The 23,315-nt window shown below is 43.3% G+C and overlaps 1 protein-coding gene across 1 annotated transcript in view; it reads left to right on the plus strand.

The window, feature by feature from the left end:
- PDIA6 (protein disulfide isomerase family A member 6) overlaps nucleotides 1-23,315 on the plus strand; it is a 512,967-nt gene that overhangs the window by 40,706 nt on the left and 448,946 nt on the right. The window lies entirely within an intron of this gene.

Consider the following 23,315-nt stretch of genomic DNA (forward strand, 5'->3'; position numbering starts at 1 on the left):
ATGATCCTAGCTTTTGTTTAAAGTTCCTGCAGCCTATGCCTAATTAAGTCTGCTTGGTATCTATGTGGCCATCAGTCTGTTGGCTATGGCTTGCACTGACATTATCTTTGACTTTGTAAGTAGTACAAATTCTGGCCTGGCTGAAAGTTCACCCCCATCAATCAGCAGTGCCATAGATCCATGCCTCTCTGATGACCTGAAAATTGGTAGGATGGAAAATTCCTTGCTGGGGACCAGGAGTTTTTCATTCGGCCCTGGCATAACCAGTATGGAAACTCTGGTAGATAAGAGCCTAACCCTCTTGGTATTATAAAGGAACTCTCCCATTTGGGAATTAACCCCTACATTACCAGATGGGGTATTATAAATGAACTCTCCCATTTGGGAATTAACCCCTACATTACCAGATGGGTAGCCAACTGGCTCACCAACAGGACACATACTTTAAAGTGGTGACTTCACTTCTAGTAAAATACCAGTCACCAGTGGCATACCCCCTTACTGTTCAGAATTTTATTTCTCAGAAGTCCAGGCAAACTTGGACAGCCCGTGGCTGACCAATTTCACTGACAGTTGCAAATTGGGATCAGTCATTGAGCCTCACCAGTGATGTTGATATACTGTGGACAGGGTTAACACAGACAAATGATTGGTGACAAATTAAAGCTAAATGCAAAACAATGCATTATTATTCCATTTTGGAAAGCTGACATCACTGCTAATTACATTATAAACAGCAGCCCCCTAAGTATAGACCAGTGGTGTGTGATCTAGGTACTCACATTGACAGCAACCTGAACTTTGACCACCACATGTCCGCAATAGTAAGGAAATCCTTCTATGTGGCACATAAGTAAAGGCCATCTAGATCGAAGGATGTTATAATTCTTTTGTACTCTGCCCTCATCAGACCAATCATTGAATACATTGCTCCCTTTTGCATGTACCTCACCAGACACCTACAGCAGTTGGAGAACCCACAGAGGATTCTCGCCAAGAAATTACAAGGTACACAAAACAAGATGTTAAGTTGTCTATCTCGCCCTCGTTCTTGCTGGTTGGGATCGGAGCCAATCCTCTGCTCTGACTCGGCCATCTTCAATAGCTCGAGAGCTGTTTACTGGCTTGAGGCTACCCCTTATCCCATAATGCCTAGCGATAGCTACCCAGATCTCGTTTGCCACTTCAGCTGCGAGGTGTCGTTATTCTGGCTCGGGCTTGTGTAGAATTTTTTGTGTAATTTTTCACTAGAATTTAACTCTTCTAGTACTTTATTATTAGCGATAGTTTTGTTTCTGTGGTAGATAATTGTTTATTATATGGTATCCCTCTTTTTTGTAGAACTCGTTTCATTAACCCACCCCTCCCCCCTTCATTCAAGTTTTTTTATCTATAGCCTTTCTAGTAGGTGTGTTTTTTGTTCTTGTAGACTGAATATTGCTCCTTTTTTATTGTTATAATTGGTTGGCTTCCTTCTACAGTAAAGTATGTCAAAGGAATCTAAGGTTTCTGGGTTTAAGAAGTGTGACTCATGCTGTCAGAAAATGTCTCTGACAGATGGGCACACTTCTTGCGTCTATTGTTTAGGCGCTGTGCACCTGCAGGACTCTTGTTCTATTTGCCATGCCTTTAGTCCAAGAGTCCTGCAGGAGCATAAGAATAAGTTGATTCTTAGGGGTCTTTTAAAACCCCAGGATTCACCGGCCAAGAGCTCACAGCCAGTGTAATCCCCTAAATCCACTAAGCCATCGGCTCCAACGTTGGTGCCATCTTTGGTTCAGGATTTACCTTCTACGTTGGTTCCGGTTGGCACCGACAAGACAATCTTCCCATCGGCTCCATCAGAGGCTTCGGAGCCGTCGCTGAGCCATAAGAGGCTGAGGTCCCCTTCCCTAGAGTCTGTGCATTCGGCTCCTCAGTCTCCTTTACTTCAGAGCGAGCGTAGTCACCGATCCTCACTCCTCTCGATCCTCTGGACAATCGGATCATGATGTGAAGAGAGTGGTCAGTAGGTTGCTAAAGTTGCAGGCACTAGCTAAATTGTTGTCCAGCCCTCCTCAACAGGTATCTGCTCCATCAACTTCTCTTGATGTTCCTCCTCCTACTCCAATGAGTTCGGAGCCGCTCCGATAACTCTATCTCCTTCGGTTCCGACGTCGGCTCCGTTTCCCTCGGTGGTACCTTCCATCGAGGGATCTGGGCGCCGGGGCTCCCTCATCAGTTCCCAGAGGACGAGTGGCATCGAACCCTTGTCCGACCCCATTCTCCCTCTCGGAGCTTCGGCGCAGGTGAGCTCGGCTCCAACATCGGCCTCGGAGCCGTCCCCCTCAGTGCGGAGAAAGATTCCTATTTCTTCGGAACCGGAGCTTTCTCTGCATCATGGCAGGGACGCCTTCGATGTCATGTGGAGTGTGCTGTCCTCTGAGTCAGCTCCACTTACAGCCCCACCGGCTCCGTCCCCTGTAGTGCCTGTGCCAACCTCTGCTCCTCCTCCAGACCCTAAGCATAGGGAACCGATGCTCCAGGACACCCCATTGGGTGTTTCCTCCTCTTCTGAGGCCTCTCCTGATAACTCGGAGGAGCCCCCTCATAAGAAAAAGTGTAATTGAAAGCACATTGACTCCCCCTGTCACTTCTGATACAGACTTAGATGATTCATAAGGGTCCCCGAGGTTTCCTTCTCTGACATCCTAGAAATGCTTAAGCAGAGGGGGAACTGGAATCCCCTAGCCCCTACCGAGGATGAGTCTGTATTTCTGGATGCTTTCGGTTCCCGACCTTCCACCTCCTGGGTGTCTCCGCCTTTCGATCCACTTATGACAATGGTGGCTTGAAAGGCTTGGTCAGCTCTGGATACAGTGGAACCAACTCTGAGGAGACCTAGTAAATTCATTACAGCACCCCAGGATAAGCAATTCCTTTCAAAAGGTGTTCCTGTTGATGCCATGGTGGTAGCAGCAGCCACCAAAAAGGAGTTAGCAGAAACCTCTTAGTCTGTCCATCCCCCTAACAGGGTGTCTAGAATGATGGACAGATACAGGAAGCGAATGTTCGCTTCAGCGACCTTATCTATGAGGTCACTGAACTACCTTTGTCATTTTACCCAACTTTAAAGGGATCTCCTTGAAGAGCTCTGAGATACCCTTCAAGATCCAACAGCTGAGGGAGCACAAGCCAAGGTAGCTTCCCAGCTAGCGACACTTAATTCTGTTGTTAACTCCTCCATGAGACTCATTTCCTACGCAGCCGATGGAGCGAGTAGAGCCGCAGGTACGGGTGTGGCCCTTAGGAGGCATGTGGATGCGGCTGTGTAACTTTGCGGAACCCTTTCGAGCGTCCTTCACCAGCACTCCCTTTGATGGTTCCTTTCTTTTTGGACCACAGGTGAAAGACACTTTGACTAGGTGTGAGCAAAAAGGCAAGACACTCTCTGCCGTGGGAGTTTTTCCACTCCCTCTAGACCTTACCCCAAGGGTAAGAAGAGTGGGAAGATGTGGTTCGTAAATCTCAGGGAGCCTTACCTGACACATGTAGTGATTTTTCCTCCAGAGGCAGAGGGGGAAACTATAATAATAGACACCGCCCTCATGGCAGAGGGGGTCCGCAGAACCAGAGCAACCGAGAATCCTTCTCTGATAAGCCCTTCCAGCATCTCTGAAGGGTTTCCCGGCTGCTCACCTCCGGAGGCAGTCGGGGGAAGACTTTCACTGCCCCCAAAAGCCTGGCAAAGTTTAACACAAGACAAATTGGTAAGGTCCATTATGTCAAGGAAGACCCTTCCAGATGTTCCACCCAATCTGAAGGATCAAGCAGTAATAGAAGTTTCAAAACTGCTAGAAAAAGAGTCATCCAGGAAGTCCTGGCAGACCAGCACTGATCTGGAACTTACTCAAGGTTCTTTTTAGTACCAAAAAAGACAGGGGACTGGAGACCGATTCTGGATCTCAGCAGACTAAACAAGTCTGTGCAAAGAACAAAGTTTCGGATGGTCACGTTACAGTCCATTCTACCCTTTCTGGGTCAGGACAATTGGATGTGCTCTATAGATCTTCAGGACGCGTACTACCATATCAAGATGGACAGGCGCTCCAGGAGATATCTTCGCTTCTGGCTGGGGGCCAGTCATCATCAGTTCAGAGCTCTGCCCTTTGGTCTCACCACAGCCCCCAGGGTGTTCAAATGTATGGCAGTGGTCACTGTTCACCTGAGACGTCAAGGATTTCAGGTGTTTCCATATCTAGATGACTGGCTCCTTACTGCTACCACCAGGCATCCACTCCTACAAGCGCGGGACTCCACAATCACAATCTGCTCCCAGCTAGGCATTACAATAAATTTCAACAAATCTGCCTTGTTGCCCTGTCAATCTATCACTTGCATAGGAGCAGACTTAGACACAAGGGATATGTTTGCAAGGCTACCACCAGAAAGGGTGCCTGCAATTCGTCAGCAAGTACAGGTTCTGATGCAGAGCAAAAGGATCCAAGTCAGGTAAGTCCTTCAAACTCTGGGTTCCATGGCAGCAGCCATTTTTTCTAATTCCACTAGCGCGCTTTCATATGAGAATTCTTCAGTGGCTTCTGTTTACACAGTGGTCTTTCCAACAGCTACCCATGACTCACATGATCATGATCACGGATGCATGCAAAAGACATCTTTCTTGGTGGATGGTCTCCCCTCTAGTTACTCAGGGCAGACCTTTTATACAACCCCCTCTGGTAGCCACAGTGATGACAGATGCCTCCCTGATAGGGGGGGGGGGGCATTATCTGGGCAGGACAGTCCAAGGTACTTGGCAACCTCACGAGTACCATCTGCACATGTTCTGGAAATGAGAGCTGTGCTCCTGGCGTTGCAAGCCCTTCAAGACTCTCTTCCTTCTGGGACCATTGCTATCCAAATGGGCAACATGTCATTGGTGTGGTACATCAACAAGCAGGGCGGAACCAGATCCTACCCCCTGTGTCGAGAAGCACTCAGACTTTGGCAGTGGGCGATTTTCCTCCCAACGTTTTCTGTTTGCGACGCACATCCCTGAGAGATCCAACGTCATAGTGGACAGGTTCAGCAGAGTTATCCTCATGCCTCACGAGTGGTCTCTGAATCAGGAAGTTGCGAATCTTATTTTCTGCAAATGGGGACAGCCTTGCTGCGATCTTTGCTACAGCAACTACTTCTCCCTTCTTCCGCTTCCGGGTCACATACCCAGAGACGCTCTAGTCCACGATTGGCCCCAGGGACTTCTTTATGCCTTTCCTCCCATCTCCCTGATACCCAAACTTATACAGAAAGCAATATCGTTGAGTTGCAAAACCTCATTGCCCCCCTACTGGCCTCGACAGATATGGTTCTTCCCATTCCTGCACAGTTACCTTCTCGATCAGCCCTGGACTCTGGACCCAATTCCAGACTTCCTGGTTCATCAATCAGGGGGGTTGCATCAATTCCTCAAAACTCTCCAGCTCACAGATTGGTTGCTCCACTTCCAACCTTAGCCAGGCTTCCCAACATTTCCCCAGCAGTCCGTGAGATTATCGTCTCTTCTCACAAGTCTACAACGAGGAAAACTTATGCTAGCAAATGGAAAAGTTTTTCTTGTTGGGCAAAGGCTAGGAATGTGGATCCCTTTTCAGCCCCAGTCCACGAAATTCTGGAATTCCTAGCACAACTGTTTCACTCCGGGTCCGCTTCTGCTACGATCGGGGTACAATTGGCAGCCATTGCTAACTTTCATGTTGGTTTTTCGAATTCTAACATTGTCTCATAAGCTCTGTAAAGCTTTCTTGAGAGGGACAACTCTTTTCAGGCCTCCAGGGAGAGATCTCCCTCCTCCTTGGGACCTTAATTTAGTCCCAACTTCCTTAATTCTGCCCCCTTTTGAACCAGCAGCGTCCTGCTCTATCAAGTTTCTGTCTTGGAAGACACTCTTTCTGGTAGCTATTACTTCAGCCAGACGCATCTCCGAACGTCAGGCGCTGTGTGTTCGTCCTCCCTACTTGGTTTTTCATAAGGACAGGGTTGCTCTGAGGACTAATCCTTCGTTTCTTCCTAAAGTCTGCTCAGAAAATAATTTAAACCAATCTATAGATCTTCCTGTGTTTTTCCCTAATCATACCAACAAGACAGAGTACAAACTACACCAATTGGACGTTCATAGACAATTGCGTTTTTACCTGCAGAGAACTAAGGAAATAAGGAAGTCGGACCAACTATTCCTTTCTTATGCCTTTGGCAAACAAGGTCTCCCAGTTTCCAGGGTAACCTTGTCTAGATGGTTGTCACACACTATTACTTTCATTTATCAGTTAAACAAAGAGTTACCCATTTAACCGAAAGGTCATTCTACTAGGGCCTTGGCCACCTCTGTAGCCTTCCAGTCTAGGTTGCCCATGGATTCTATCTGTGCAGCTGCCACGTGGGCAAACCCTCATACCTTTATTTCTCATTAAAAGTTGGATATGGTCTCCAGGAGCAGAGCTGACTTTGGTTCCACTGTTCTGAAGAGTCTGTTCCACTGAGCCACCCAGGATATTAGGTGCTACAGACGCTGTCCCAACCAGCAAGAATGAAGGCGAGATGGACAACTTAACATAAAGAAGTTATGTACCTACTATAACGTTCCATGTTAGTTGTCTTCATCTCACCTTCCTTCTTGCCCCTGTCCTAGTGGACCGAGAGGAGTTTCTGTTTCACTGGCTGTCTGTTCTCTTGTTTTTTCTCTATTGTCTTAGAGAATATGACAGGTATAGTCAACTAATTATTTGACTGGTTTATTCTTTTGTTATGTCTGGAGTTAGCTATCGCTAGGCATTATGGGATAAGGGCTAGCCTCGAGCCAGTAAACGGCTCTCGAGCTATTGAAGATGGCCAAGTCGGAGCCAAGGATCAGCTCCGATCCCAACCAGCAAGAAGGAAGGCGAGATGAAGACAACTAATATGGAACGTTATGGTAGGTACATAACTTATTTTTTTGCACAGAAAGACTGAAAGCCCTGTCGCACTATTCTGTCCCCTACAGGTTGCTAAGGGGTGATCTGTGCCTGATTTGCAGGGCAGTCTCTGACCCTGCCCTGATTGATTTACGAATGTGTGGTATTTCTAACTGCACAAGGGTCACTCGCTCCAGGGATCTTAACCTACTCTCTGAGATGAACAGGTCATGCTGGAGAGATGGATACATCTTCCAGAGACTGACACTTCTCTGGCACAAGCTTCAGATTCACATGAAATTGAGCCCCTCCTTGACCTTCTTCAAACACACCTGAGATCAATGAATGGATGACCGTAAATTCACTCCTGGGTTGGCGCCCATGTTCTTCCTGGATAGAGGAAGCCATTATTAACTACCATAGACCCTTATCTCTGTGAACTTCTCACTTAACCACCAACAGTTGGGGCAACTCGAGATAACTATGGATGGGTTTGTCAGGGTTCTAGGGCTGCTAGCCTGTAGCCTTCTATGAATCTATGAGCATATGTCATTTGTTGAAATGGTGTTCCATACCATCATGTACTTGCAGTATGCACACACTATACATCAGTCACACCTCTTCTAAACAACGGAAGTGGAGAATGATTGCAGTCCATGCTTGCACTAACATTTAAAAAAAAAATCACTTGGGCTTCATAACGAAACACAGTAGCATTGGGCAAATTCTGTATTTAACTATAAGCTTTCATCTGTCTTCCCTGCCTAAGGTCCTGCTTTTCCTGGTGGCTCAAGTTTTTGGTATATGTTTTTTTTTTTAATCTGGCCTTTTGGTACTATTTGCGTACTCCTAAGGTGTGTTTTTACTTGGTTTGCAATTTTGGCTCTGTGGACAGCACACCTAGGGTTGCAGGATCAGGCATGTGCCTTCATGGGATGTCACAACCGAAATTCTGTATCCTTAAGAAAGAAGTCTGAATCGGCATTCTTCATACCAAGTTAGATATGAAGGGCTTTTTCCTCAACATCTCTCAGGACCTGGTTGATTTGGCCAGAGGAAAAACAGGCTATCTGAAGTAGTTAACTTCATTTGTGCAGCAACCTGCGGGTATCGGATCCGACAGTTTTCAACAGCTTAGATCCGAGCTCCTAGCTCCTCCCTCTACCCATAAACCCCTGCCAACCCTGACTGACCCCAGATCTAGTTTGCCACGCTTGTTGTCAGCAGCTGGATTCTCGAGCTCCGTCGTTAGCGAATTTCTGTGAGGAAAAAAAAAAAGAAAATTTTTTACTTTTTCTATACTTTTGGTGTGAGTACTGTGTGTTAGGCCCGTACCTGTTTCCCTAAGCTTAAATCTTCTTTAGTTTATATATATTTTTCCCTCCCTTTCCCTCGCTGGTTTGTTAGGGTCGGTGTGTGTGTGTGTGTGTGTGTGTGTGTGTGTGTGTGTGTGTGTGTGTGTGTGTGTGTGTTGGGAACTAGCATGTGTTTCTTTAGTTTTAAAAATGTCTGAGGCCCCAAAACCTATCTTCTTGAAGTGCACCGAGTGTGGCAATAAGCTTACACTCTTATGGGAAAATCTTTATGATCATTCTCTGCTTTGCTTTCTTATCTTCCTTTTTCTAATACCAGCTACCTGCAGCTCATGTTGTCTCACCCTGTCTGTGGTATGGCTCTCTTGGCCTTGCCACTGCAGTCTTGACTGTGGTCTGGGACTGCTGTTGGAGGAGAGGATTCAGAGTGCTCCCTGACTTGGAACCATCACAAAGAGCCAGTAGGTTCTGCATGTGAATAGTGTGGACCACTCAAGTCTTCTTGAGTAGTAAATTTAATCCTTGCACATTGCTAGGATATCACATGGCATGCATAATACATTGCTGAATGTTAAGATATCACATGGCCTGCATCACAAAGTAGCCAGTGGTGCACTAAGGAAAGTGTCTAGCGCAGAGTCAAAGTGAGCTTAACCGGCTTCATCCGTGAGCATAGTTTGCACATCTCGTTATCACCAAAATGAGCAGGCTGGCAGCTACAGCTCCACTTTGCAGTAACGATTCAGAGACAGTCTTGCTAACCTCCCTTATCAGTATGACTAATGTATGTGAGGCCTGTTTCAGCACAATGTAAATGCTGTAGCCATAGTGTGGGACAGTGTATGCTAAGGTGAGCAAGTCAAGATTTCACTGAAGAAGACTTTACACTTATGGACACCTGAAAAAGATAATATGCCTGATAATGTATGTCTAAACTATACTGAATATCCATGGTGAATGTCTACAAAATGGACTGGGGCAACCAGCACGCATAATGCAAGCACATGACAGTAAATACCCACCTTGGTTGGGGATATTAAAGCCAAGTTGCAAAATTTTCCTCCTAGACAAAACTGTAGTCTGGGCCACAGTTTTATGAAAGTTTTAAGAATCTAGAAGAGAAGTCCAGTGCTGGCCACAGTCAGACATGTCTCCTTTTCTGCTTAAGTAACAAGGACCCTTTTACAGGAAAGAAGGGGAGGGTTAATGGCTCAGAGGAAGCTAGACCCTTTTGATAAGAAAAATCCTAGTATTACAAGGGGAAGCAAGGAAGATTAGTACTCTGGCCTACCCCCCCCAGCCCAATTCCAAGACCCGATACCCAACCTTTAAAGGAAGGTTGTCTGCAGTTACAGCAGACTGATGAGTACAAGATATCTGTGCAAATGGGTACTAACTAGAATTTAAACTCAGTCCTCTAGGCAATGAGATGCTAAGGATCCCAGCAACCCAACAGCATGTCATCGTATTCATTTTGCATCTAGTGCTAGAGCAGGAGACCACCATACAAGTGGTCCCCAAAGGTCGAGATAGGAAAAGACTTCTCCATAATCTGCATGGTCAGTCTTCACTTGAAACCAAGGAAGCCAGTCTTGGACTTATCCAGATTAAACAAGCTTGTATGTGCCTAAGTCCACAATGTTCACTATCCAGGATGTCATTCCATTGCATTTAATTTCCAAAGTATAAATTTGTCACTATGGATGTAAAAGATGCATACACAAGGTGGGCAGATGCTTATTAAGACTTTGGAAGTGGTCACCCCTTACAGTTTGCCTCCTTGCTGTTTGGCTTAGCCAGTGCTCTGATGGTTTTCACCAAATGTCTGGTTCTGGTGATTGCCCCTTTGCAAAACACAGGGATGCATACACCTTGATGACGTACAGTATCAAGACTATACCCAAAAAGCCATATCTTTGCATAACATTCCCTGCAAAAACCAGGCTTTGTGCTGAAACTTTAAAATCAAACCTAATTTCTTGTCTTGTATCAAGTTTTCCTCGGAGTGCCAATTATCATTAACCTATTCAGGGCGCTTCTCCCACTAGAACGTATTTTCAGTCACCACCTCCTTGCAAGAAATGCAGCAAATTCTCATTGGACTGCCAAGGAAGTATTCTGTATATTAGGAGTTATGGCCTCACTAGCTTGGATACATTTGAGAAAGATCCAGTATTCTCTCCGGACCATTTAGTATCGTATTTATAACCATTGGAGCATTCCGTCATCCTTACCTTGCCTAAAAAGAAACTGAGCTGGAGGATTTTCTCACATAAAACAAGAGCCTGCACTTTCTGTTGCCAGCACATAATTAAACCCTATAAACAGATGCCTTTGAGCTGTCATGGGGTGCACAATGTTAGGGCCTAAAAGGTGGGGATAAGTGGTCCGAGAGAGAGGGTAAGCAAGTTACACACCTAAAGGAAAAGCTAGCTGTATAGTACAACCTTCAGGAGATAAGTCCCTGGTGGTCCCAGTTACCCTGAAGATGGTCACAGCACAGCAGCCATGTGGTAAAACAGACAGGCACTCGTGCACACTTAGTTTTGTGCAGGATGGCTCTGAAGACCTGGGAGATGAGTCAAAACATGATGCTAGTGGCAGTTTACATCCTCACAAAAAAAAATTGCTGGCAGACCACTTGAGCACTAAATCAAGCTAAATTTTAATTTTTTTTTCTTTTACTCAAAACAACTGTGAAATAATTCTCCATTTCTTAAATGTGGTCAGGCATTTAAAGGACTGCTTAGAACTAGTCATCCCATCTAAGGCTGGGACAGGTTTAAGTGCAGCAGTCTTTAAAGGCAGTTTGTACCCCTTGTTCTCTGGTGTACTATCCAACCAAGGAGTAGGGCTTGTAAGGTGTGGAATGCTTCATGAGTTTGACTGCAGCAGTGACTTACACAAACATGGTGCAGTTACGTTGTCAACTTTTGCAGAGTTGTAAATGATCAAGTTTAGTCAGTACTGCAGTCCTGTTTCCTTCCCTCTGTCTACTCTATATCCCATTGGATTCCCAGACTGAGGTGGGTGTCCTTGCTGTCTTTCCCTACCCTCCTTCAGTACTTTACCCTTTCACATTAGTCTAGAAAGTGTACCAGGACTGTCGCTATGTAATACTGTGTGTACCAGAATATGTCCTTTTTTAGTTGAGCAAATTGGTTTTGGGGCCGTGCTAACTTTACATAGGAGGGTAAGAAAAATACAATATGATGGACTGTTCAACCACCTTTATGCTGCAGCATAGCTATATCTGGAGGATAAAAGATGTGGAGTCAGTGTAGAGGAGAAGGGGATGGTCTCTGAAACTGTGGCGGAATGTTGTAGCCCACCTGTGGCTGTTTGAACATTCTGAATACTACACCCTGCATTATTTCTCTCCTTAAGGATAAGGGTAAAACAGATGGCTTTTTTTTCAACCAGCCAAGACAAATTCTCTGTCTCAAGGACATTCCTCAAAGCTGTATGATACATGTGTTTTTCCATTCTTCTTTTTTTGTTGTTGTAGTTGACTGATTGATATAAGGCACACATGATGAAAATAACAGTGGTTGCTTAGAAGTCTTTAGTACTAGCGTTCCGAGTCCTTAAATGATTTCTATAGGTGGCGTCTCCAAGTTTTAGTTTCTGTGCCTTCCCTTTGTTCCTGCAGTTCCAAAGTTAAAGTTGACAAATTATGGGACTGCGTATGTGGAGATATTTCCAGTACCTGAGGCTATAGAGGTTAAGGCCCCTTTCTTTTTTCCCAGAAGAGTAATCACAAACTTAAACTTGTCTTTATTCTAGACTGAGCTGAAACTTCCATTCTTGTACTTGGAAACTACAACAGTATTGTTGTATACCAACAAAAAATGGGAACATCCACTTGTAATCACTGTGCAGACTTGTAAGTATACTAACTCTAAAACTGCAAGAAAAGGGCAAAGGTCACAATGAACATTCATTCCCTACCTCCCAGTTGGCAAAAATTGCATGCAAAACAGTTAGCTGTGGTTCAGATATCACATCCAGACTTGACCTGACAAATAAAACACACCTTGAATGATTACAAAATTATTTATTAAATTTTCCCAAAAATAAAAGTAAGTTACTTGCTGCAACACTTCATTCATGGAATAAAGACCGTTCCAGAGAAACTCTGTTAAGTTAGGCAGAACTTCCTCTGTCTATGAAATGTGCGTTCTCCCAGGTAGAAATCATTTTGTATGAAATGAGGACAAACAGCTTCCCTGTTCCATACAGAGGAATCACTCATTAGAACAGACAACTGCTTTTCTCTTTAACGTAGTCATTGACTTCTGCCCCCCCTTTTTTTTTTGCATGTAGTTCTTGTAATTCTGAGACTAAAAGTAAAATTATAAAAAGTAAGTATTATTCTTATTGGTTGGTTGCCGCAAAGACAACCCTCTGTTATTGTCCTGACAAGCATGTTACTCACCCATCCTTTTGTTATTCCCTACCTGAGCATTTATTTTAACTCTGTAAGTGATGTATCCCTGAATCAGATGTAAACACTAGATGCTTTCTTATTTTAAAGAAACTAGGAGGCCTACAATGCTAATTGACTCGAAACTTGTGCACTGGAAGGGGGGTTCTGTTTGACTAGGCAATGAATTTTCACCTTCCATGTCTGTCCCTCAAAGCCTTACTGCTTTAATATTTGCTTGGCCTGTTTAGTTAAAATATTTACCATTTCTGCTGCCTTCCTGCTTGTGCTTCTATCAGCAGTGTGACAACCAGAAGTGAAATGGTTTAGGGGGATCCTTTTTAAGATCTGCAAGACATCTGTTTTCTCAGCTTGGGGCTTGTATTTTATGATTGAAAAGCTGGCACCACCTCTTAAAATCTGTTGCTTTAGCCAGTTTTTAAGATTTTATCTTGGAAAGCAATTTTGTTTGCAGTTACATCAGCAAAAAGAATGTCTGAGCTGCAAGGCTTATATATATATATATATATATATATATATATATATATATATATATATATATATATAAAATGTGTATATATGTATATATGTATGTATGTGTGTGTGTGTGTGTGTGTGTGTATATATATATATATATATATATATATATGTATATATATATATATATATATATATATATATAAGGACCTGGCCAAAGCCTTCCCCACTCGGCCATAATAGGTAAACTCTCTCAGCTAGGCATCAATCCATATGTTACCAGATGGGCAGCAAACTGGCTTACTGATAGAACCCATCTAGTCATAAGCCACCTCAAGCAAGTAGACCTGTAACAAGTGGTATACCCGGGTTCGGTCTTCAGGCCTCTGTTTGGAATATACTTTTCTGAGGTGCAGGCCAAAACCAGTGGGCTATGGCTGAGCAAGTTTGCAGATGACTGCAAGCTGGGTGCTATCATCAATTCACCTAGTGATGTAGACATCCTGCAAGAAGGTCTCAACCAGACAAATGACTGGTGCCAAAAACATGGCCTCAAGCTGAATACCAAAAAGTGCATCATCATCATCCCCTTTGGGGAGAGTGACATCCCCACAGATCATCACATTAATAACAATGTCCTAAGCACGCAATCAATCGTGAGGGATTTGGGCACCCAGGTTGATAGCAACCTGACTTTTGACCACTATGTTGCTTCCGTTGTATGGAAAGCCTTCTACATGGCCCACCTCATAAGTAAGGGTATCTCATCCAAGGACAAGGAGGTCATAACATCCCTCTATTCTTGACTTGTAAGGCTCATTATTGAGTACAACTCCCCTTTCAGCATGTACCTCGCAAAGCACATGCAGCAGCTGGAGAAACCACAGAGGTTCCTCACCAGGAGAATCCAGGGCCTCAAGCATCTACCATACACAGACTAAAAGCCCCATCCCTCTACTCAGTGTCATAGTGTTGCAGGAGGTGACCTTTGTCTGGCATACAAGGTTCATAGGTTGGTACTAGGCTATCAGCCCTAGGGCCTATACAAGCCTAGCCATAACAATTCCCTGGCTATTTCTTCCCACATTATTTACTTTCCTGGACCCCTGTCTAGCAGGGCGACTGACGTGATCCCTGGGGTGAATTTCCTTTCTCCCATCCAGTCGTCAAGGTTCCTTTTGAAGAGGTCCAAAGAGGCACTCTGCTTGATATGTATGGGCAATCTATTCCAGAGTCTGGGGAGTCTCTAGGTCAGGAACCTATCCCTCCAGCATGATGTCCTTCAAGGATGCATCTGCAGTCCTAACAAATGGGTTGTCCTGTCGTCAGGCAGCCCGATTCCAAAGTCTGGGTCTGGCCTCGGCTGGTGTCGCACTTCACCCGACGTCATCTCTGCTGGTCTTCGGGTATAAAGGCATCAGCCGCGCCATTTCCTCAGTCTTTCTTGCCGTGGCGCCGAAGCAGAAGCTGTTCGCAAGTGCCGGTCGGTCAGATCCAGAGATTATTACTACCGAATACTACTAAGACTTCTAAAGCTAAGTACCCCGTTGGGGACTCTTTCTTGCCTCAGCCGATGTCAGAAAAAGTGAATAACTGTTTAACTTGTGGGAAACAAATATCTCATCTCATAAAGATTTCCACTCTTACTGCTTACCTTGTTTAGGCCCAGACCACGACGTAGCAGCCTGTTTAGCCTGTGCTTCTTTCAACCGATGAACGCTTAGGCGTCGGTCGGAGTTTGCTGAACAGTTTTTCGGCTCAGATTTTGCGTACATTATGCCGTCGGATCCTCCGACTTCGCAAATTGTTAAGCGAAAGAAAAGACCGACACTCGCGGTCCGCGGTTTCGGCCGAAACCACGGTTAAGCAAACCACGAGTGTCTCGGTTTCGGCCGAAACCGAGCAAACGGGTCAATCTTCAGCCGAATCCATGACTACTACCGTGGCTCCTGTTACCCTAGTTGAATCGGCCTCTGAAGTTTTGCCTACTAATGTGGTTTCTCTAGAATTATCGGACACCATCCCTTTGGATGTCTCTACCCCAGCACGTGGTGCTGCTAGGCCTCCTGCAGACATGTCTATAAAGGCCTTTGCCAGGGCTAAAGCAGACAAAACTACTAAGTCTGTGCCTGTTAAGCCCCCCTCTCACAGGCCCAGTTCCAGTTCCCAAATGCTTACTTTGGCAGAGGATCTCATCTCTTTAATAAGGGGATCCCAATCTCACCCAGACAGGGCCTCTCAACCTCCAGAAAAGAGACCTAGAGCAGAGCCCCCTGAGCCAGTGTCCTCAGATGACTCTTCTAATGACTCCGACAATACAGACCATCCAGAGGCTCCTTTTTCTACTTATGAAGATTCCGATGCTGAAGAATCTATACCTTCTGCCTCTCCACCAGAGGAATTTTCCTTTGGGGAAACCTTACATGCCATGAGAGAGCAATTCCAATGGCAGGGACAAGATTTCTCAGATTCAAGAAAAAGGCTTAGGACCTTTCTACACTTACCGCAACATAGGCCCTTAGCTATACCTCCAGTTCTACCAGTTGTGGATGATGCATTTAATGATGTTTGCACTGCTCCTGATACTTTACCTCCAGCCCCTGCCAAGCCCGATAGGTTTTACAGGGTACCGGACACTCATCACCACTTATACAAGGCTCCCCTTGCAGATCCTGAGACTATCTCCCAGGGGCCTAAGGCCTAAGGCAGTAGCTTCTACCTCAGCGAAAAACCCTCTCCCTTCTGAAAGGGAATCCAGGTCCTTAGAGAGATGGGGTAAAAAAGTATACACCTCTGCTACTCTCTCAGCTAGAGCTTTGAACTGTCAGTTTCATATGATCCAATACCAAGAGTTTATGCTTGATCAGTTAACTAAGAAACTGTCCTCTGATGATTCCTTAGATAAGAAATATGTTTTAGAAATGGTGAATAACATTCAGCAGGTTAGTAACCATTCTTTAAAATGTGGCTATGATGCACTGGAGGCTTCATTTAGATCAGCCATGACTGGCACAGTTATAAGAAGGCATGCATGGTTGAAAGAACAGGTCTTGCCGGATCATGTTAAAGCAAAGCTATTAGATGCTCCTATGGATAAGGTCAGTCTATTTGGTTCTCCTGCCCAGCAAGTAATGAAGAAAATGGAAGAGAAGGCAAAATCTGTACAAAACCGAAACTGCACCAGGAACCAAACGTCACCGAAACAAGTTACTGGAGGAGAAAAGGCACAAATCAAGGCAGAAGTGCTGTATCCAAAAAATAAGATGTCAACAATCCACAAAAACTAGTATGATACTGTAAGGCCAATAAACGCTCCAAGATACTGAAGATACGATGACTATCTTTAATTAGTACAAAACACAATGCGTCGACCTAGGTTTCGTCCGATTCCTCGGACTTCTTCAGAACAATGTAGCATCCAAAACTGAATCCTTATATATTCACTTTAATTACATTAATTAATCCATTAAGTCACTTAATTATGTAATAAGGCAAATAAAAGATCAGCCTTAAGAATGAAACCAAGGTTGAAAAACACAGTTTAAAAACATAAACACACTTAACAATACTATATAAAGAAAAACAATGAATGTTATACATAACCTTACTATAATATATATATATGTAGATATGTATGGATGTTGCAAAAAATGTGTGTTAATTCATAAATATATATATGTAAATATATGTAATTTAATGTGTATATAAAAAATATATATATATGTATATAAAAAACCCTTGTTTAAAATACACACGGCTCAATTCATATGTTTTATGTGTTGTATTATATAATATGTGTGGTGTAATGTAACAATAAACTAACAGATACCCAAATGTGTACTAAAATTCCAAAATATATGATGTTATAACACTATAGTATTGTGTAAAAAAATGCTGAAGCAATATTTCATAAAAAAGCTCGTCCGTTGTATTTAAATGAGACTTAAAGTGTCAAACCAAATAAAAACAGATGTATTAACATATTAGAATATGATAAAATTGTAAATAAACTTATAATTTACAATTTTAAAAAATATATATATAAAAATATAAAAATATATATATATTTTAAAACATTAAAAATATATATGTATTTGTAAAAAATAAAAATAAATATAAAAACTGGCCGTAATATGTATATACAAAATGTTACTAAAATACTTATATACTAAAATCTTTGTGTGGGTGTGTTCAAGTGTATTGAATGTGTGGGGAATATATGGGACTAAATATACCTACTAGGTTCCTTTAATGTTGTGTAACCATAAAATGGGTTTAATGCTGATATATTCGTTTAAACCAGGATATTGGTTGGCGTTCAATAAGATTTGCATTCTTAATTCCACTATGTCAAGGTTAAATTTAGTAATTTTACCTTGTGGGTCCGTACCCTGATGGAATATTCCAAAAAACTTGAACTGGTGACTATTAAATTGATTTATATGTCTTGCTGAAGCATTGGTTGATTTCCTATTTTTGATGTCTAATATGTGTTCTTTAATCCTGTCCCGTAACAACCTACTGGTTTTCCCAACATAAAAACTATCACATGTTTGACATACTGCAATGTAAACCACATTGCGTGTGAAACAATTGATATGTTGGTGTATCCTTACATTTTGTCCATTAACTGTCACCATTTTGTCAATATTAATGACATGTTTGCATACGGAACACCTTCCACATTTAAAATTTCCCAAAGGTTTGTTAGAAAAACTTCATAACCTCTCTGTTAATACTTTCAAATAACTCTTTAAATGATATGTCCTTCCTAAAAATGTAAGTAATATTGCCCTTAAAAAATTCCCCCATTGTGTTATCCATTTTTATAAAATTCCAATTTTTCTTAATAATACCTCTCACCATTTCAAATGTATCATTAAAGGTGGTGATGAATAAGGGTACACTATTACACGAAAATTTTCCGCTATTATTCTTGCCCATGTTTTGGGCTTGAATGTTGCTATCTACGTTGTCATGTAATAAGGCTCTATAAAAGCCATTCTTCCTTTTGTTTGTTACTTCATTTGCAATATTTTCACAAAATTCACTCGGGTATCCCCGATTTAGGAAAAGTTTAATTATAAATTGTAATTCATTATTAAAATCCACCTCTTCACTGACCATCCTGGCCGCTCTGACCAGTTGGCCTTTTACCACAGCCCTTTTCTGATGTTCAGGGTGCCAACTGTCATAGTGTAAGTAAGAATTTGAAAAGGTGGATTTTCTATATATATTTGATGTTAACTTATTTTTGCTTGTATCAAAAGTTAATTTGATGTCTAGATAACTTATACTTTCCTGACTTATGGTGAATGTAAATTGCAAAAACCAAACACTGCTGTTAATATATTCAATAAAAGCTTTTAACTCTGCCTGTTCACCACTCCACACAATAAATAAGTCATCTAAAAAACGGCCATAAAACTTAACGTGTGTAAAAAAAACTCTGAATTAAACACATAATTTAACTCCCAGTATGTTAACATACTTGTTCTGAAGAAGTCCGAGGAATCGGACGAAACCTAGGTCGACGCATTGTGTTTTGTACTAATTAAAGATAGTCATCGTATCTTCAGTATCTTGGAGCGTTTATTGGCCTTACAGTATCATACTAGTTTTTGTGAATTGTTGACATCTTATTTTTTGGATACAGCACTTCTGCCTTGATTTGTGCCTTTTCTCCTCCAGTAACTTGTTTCGGTAAAATCTGTACAAACAGTTAAAGATTTCTTACAGGTTCAGCCCCCAAGGTTTAGCAGGAACTGGCCTTCCAAAAATTGGTCCTTTCCAGACTCCTCTAAATCTCAGAGAGGCAGGAATAGACGTTCCAGAGGCAGAAATCAATCCAGAGGAGGTGCCTACAGAGGACGCCAGTGGCAAGGCAATACCCAACGAGGCACAGACACAACCACTGCCACCGCAGCAGGACAAACACAGTGACTTGGCTCTGACACCGCCTTCCAGGGAACAAATAGCAGCACCCTTAGGCGGAAAGTTAGCCTTATTTTCAAAAAATTGGCACTATATCACAAGAGACAAGTGGATTTTGCAAACTATAGACCAAGGCTACAGGTTTCATTTCAACACCTTACCAGTAAAAAGAGGAACGCCAAACCTACCACCAAATCAAAAAACAGAAGCTCTAAAACAGATAGCTCAATTAACAAAGATGAGAACTGTGGAAAGGGTGCCACCTACAGAACAGGGCAAAGGATTTTATTCCAGACTCTTCCTAGTGCCAAGAAAAGAGAAAAGTTGGAGACCTATTCTCGACCTGTCCGCTTTAAACACATTCATCATTGTTCCAAAATTCAAAATGCTGACCCTACAGCAACTTCTTCCCATGCTGGGCAAGGAGTGTTGGCTGGTAACTCTAGATCTCAAGGAGGCATACCTGCACGTCCCCATACGACCAAATTGCAGAAGATACCTCAGATTTCTTGCAGGATCAGAGCATTATCAATTCTCAGCATTGCCCTTTGGCTTATCTACTGCGCCCACAGTATTCACAAAATGCCTGGCATCAGTAATAGCTCATTGCAGGCTACAGGGAATCCAAATTTATCTATACCTGGACGACTGCCTGATACAAGCGGACAACAAAAGCAAGCTGACACAAGACTTACAGAGAGTCATTTGCTTACTACAAGCCCTGGGATACACAGTCAATTTAAAATAGTCAAGACTGATACCATCCCAAACAAGAACATTCTTGGGTGCAGAATTGGACACAGTAAAACAGATGGCATTCCTAACTGCAGAAAAACAAGAACAACTATCTCTTTACTTCTTGGCATTAACAAAGCAGGACAAACTAACAGCAAGGAAAGTACTGCAGGCCTTGGGCTTCATGGCATCATGCATAATCCTGGTCCCCCATGCCAGACTGCACATGAGAAAGCTACAGTGGTACCTAAAGAATTTATGGTCTCAACACAGGCACAGCTTAGAAACCGAGATACCACTAATCCCATGCCTCAAACAAGAGTTCCTATGGTGGGCTCAAGCATGCCAGTCAAACCCAGGCTTGCCCTTCCACAACATTCAAGCAAGCCAAACCATCACAACGGACGCCTCAGACTTAGGTTGGGGGGCCCACATGCTGGACAAATGCATTCAAGGATTATGGACTCCAGATCAGCTGCACCTGCACATAAATCAAAAAGAAATGCTGGCAGTAAAACTAGCAATCCAGAATTTCAGACCATTCCTCAAAGAAGGCCAATTTAATGATAAGGACAGACAACACCACAGTCATGTGGTACATCAACAAACAGGGAGGCACTCATTCTTACCCCCTATGTCGAATGGCTCTGGACCTATGGAATATGGCTCTGAGCTACAACATTCAGTTACAGGCAATATTTGTACCGGGAAAAGAAAACATCCTAGCAGACATGTTAAGCAGAACTACCTCGGATGCTCACGAATGGATGCTACACCCGGACATCTTCAAGGCCATCACAAAAAAATGGGGAATGCCACAAATAGACCTATTCGCATCCCCACTCAATCACCAGATCAAGAAATTCTGCACAAGGACATACCACCCACTTGCTTGGAAGGTGGACTCTCTATCCTTCAGTTGGAAAGACCTGACAGCATATGCATTTCCACCTCTTCCTTTGATGCACAAGGTACTACTGAAAATCAGAGGAACGTCCAAGGATAATTCTGATAGCTCCAAATTGGCCAAGACAACATTGGTATCCATTGCTGAGAAGCATGTCTCGGGGGGGGGAATGTGGACACTACCCCTGATTCCCCTGATGTTAACTCAGAGCAACTACAACATCATGCATCCAAACCTGAAAACTCTGCAACTGACTGCCTGGAACATTACATAAGAGCAACTAACCCAGATTTATCCCAAAGGGTTAAAGACATTATCCTTGAGGCCCGCAGACCTTCAACAAGAAGGAACTATGCAGGAAAATGGAAAAGGTTTGTCATTTGGAGTACTGAAAGAGGAAAAGATGTGTCAAAGATAGATATTGCCAACATCCTGGAGTATTTGGCAGAGCTTCTCCATACAGGCCTGTCCTATTCCTCCATCAAGATACATGCATCAGCTATTTCTGCAGAATACAGCTTAGATCCCCCTGTCTTCTCACATCCTCTACTCAGGCAGTTCCTCAGAGGAATCAAGAATGTAAAACCTCCTAGGAAACCACCATTACCAGCATGGGACTTGAACTTTGTGCTAGAAAAATTGACACTCAGCAGCAACAGCAGACCTTCAACACCTATCCTGGAAAACTGCTTTCCTACTGGCAATTACTTCAGCAAGGAGGGTTTCGGAACTACAGGCCTTAATGGCAGTACAACCCTTCCTAATCTTCCATCAAGATAGAGTATCCATGAGAACTAATCCTACATTTATGCCTAAGGTGGTATCCAGAGTGTCTCTAAACCAGGCAATCCACCTACCTACCTTCTTTCCCAATCCACAGAACAGGGGGGAAAGACTGCTGCATACCTTGGATGTACACAGACAGTTGCGCTACTACCTGGACAGAACCAAGGGCAATAGAAAAACTGATCAGCTTCTAGTAGCTTATGCAACAGGAAGGGAAGGAAAAGCAATTTCTAAACAAACAATCTCCAAGTGGATAGGAAATTGCATAAGATTCTGTTACTCCTACCACGGAAAGCAAATTCCACAGAACATAAGGCCTCATTCTACAAGGGCTACAGCCACTACCACAGCTTTCTTACGAGGAGTGGCTACCAAGGACATTATTGAGGCGGCTACTTGGACCTCCGTGCATACATTTGCCAAGCATTATAACTTACCTTTATACTCTAGATCCCGAGCAGGCTTTGCCACTGCTGTTTTGCAAGGGATCCTAACTACACCATAATTCTTCTTCCTCCTCCCTAGTTTGGCTATGGTATTCTACCCATTTGTTAGGACTGCAGATGCATCCTTGAAGGACATAGTACAGTTTTGTACCTACCATAAATGTAGATGTCCGAACAGGATAGCATCTGCAGTCAGGATTACCCCCTCCTTCCCTCTGTGGTACTCCTAGGTATTTACCCTCCTAATAGCTAGCTGGGGATCTCTTATGGTGTATTTGTTTGTATATATGTACATACATGCTTATTTTTTGTGTTTGCCTTCTACTTTTTTGGAAACATTGGCATTTACCCAAAATTTAGCTTTCCAAGAGGGCAATTGGCATCTGGGGCAAGAAACACTGAGGAAAATGGCGTCGGCTGATGCCTTTATACCCGAAGACCAGCAGAGATGACGTCGGGTGAAGTGCTACACCAGCCGAGGCCAGACCCAGACTTTGGAATCCGGCCGTCCGAAGGGCTGCCTGATGACAGGACAACCCATTTGTTAGGACTGCAGATGCTATCCTGTTCGGACATCTACATTTATGGTAGGTACAAAACTGTACTTTTTGTTTATTGTGATGACAAGGTTTAGATCCCTGGAGCGTGTAGCTCTGACGGATTGGGATTTCTTTAAGTGTAGCATGTCCAACAGCTCTGGGTTTGACATGGCCTTGTATGTTAAGCAGAAATCGCCTCTGAGTAGACGATATGCGACAGAGTATAGCTGGAGTTTTTTAAGGCAGTCAGCATAGGACATCTGCTTTAGGCCTGTGATTCTTTTAGTGAGGTATTTCTGAGGCCTTTGCAGTTGTTGCAGATGTCTTGAGAGGTACATACCAAATGGGGCGTTGTATTCTATAGTGGGTCTAATGAGGGATGAGTACAGTGGGACAATGACCTCCTTTTTTCTGGATGAAAAGCCCTTTGTGATGAGGTGTGCCACATAGAAGGATTTCCTGACTGTTGTGGCGATGTGGTTATCGAAGGTGAGACCACTGTCCACCTGTGTCCCTAAGTCTCTTATCACACTTTCTGTGTTTAGTGTACTGCCACCTATATGGTAATTCATGGATACATGTTTTTCCCAAAGGGATAACAATACATTTCTTGGCATTGAGCTTGAGCCCATGGCTCTGGCACCAAGCATCTGTTTCTGTAAGGCCCTTTTGTAGAGTATCCACATCATTTGGGGATTCAATAATGGCTCCCAGTTTGCAGTCATCTGCAAACTTTGTTAGCCAGAGTCCCTTAGTGTTGACCTGTACTTCAGAGAAGTAGATGCCAAACAAGAGCTGCCCCAGGACTGAACCCTGAGGTACT

Source organism: Protopterus annectens, chromosome 1.part1 (genome assembly GCF_019279795.1).
Source record: "Protopterus annectens isolate FY-2018-M chromosome 1.part1, PAN1.0, whole genome shotgun sequence".
Taxonomy (NCBI): Eukaryota; Metazoa; Chordata; order Ceratodontiformes; family Protopteridae; genus Protopterus; species Protopterus annectens.